Source organism: Rhinoderma darwinii, chromosome 2 (genome assembly GCF_050947455.1).
Source record: "Rhinoderma darwinii isolate aRhiDar2 chromosome 2, aRhiDar2.hap1, whole genome shotgun sequence".
NCBI classification, from domain to species: domain Eukaryota; kingdom Metazoa; phylum Chordata; class Amphibia; order Anura; family Rhinodermatidae; genus Rhinoderma; species Rhinoderma darwinii.
The window spans coordinates 5,704,296-5,704,844 of NC_134688.1; positions in this window are offsets into that span (position 1 = coordinate 5,704,296).

Consider the following 549-nt stretch of genomic DNA (forward strand, 5'->3'; position numbering starts at 1 on the left):
TTGTGCCTGCTGTGCTCCTATTTAATATTACATGAATGGGTACATCATGGGCAGGACGACCCATGCCACTGGGCACAGCCGGAGCCGATAATTCCTTATTTTTCCTATCGGGAAGTCTCTATGGAGTAAAACATTGCAGGACTGATTGTTACAAGTATCTTCCAACTTTGCCCCCCATAGGAAACATTGACGTCACTGTGCCGACCCTGGCTGGGTAACGTATAGAACCCGGTATGGGCGGCTTTAGCCCTGGTATAGAAGAAACACAGAAACGCTTCATCGGGAAGCCACAACGTGATAATAGACAGAGAAGAACGCCCCCAGGAGGCGACCCGAGCCAGAGGCTTCTACTCACCGTCAACTCACCCGATCCCCAGCGAATCGTCACATTCCATGGAAAGTGAAAGTTTTGTTCCCAGGGAGGAGCTGAGATTCATGTTGTCAGATTATAATTACAGCTGAGCAGGATGAGGTGCAGCATTTTAGCCACGCGGCCTGCTCACTTTTGCAGGCCTCTTATTCATGGTTTATTTTGACTCTGCGTTTCTG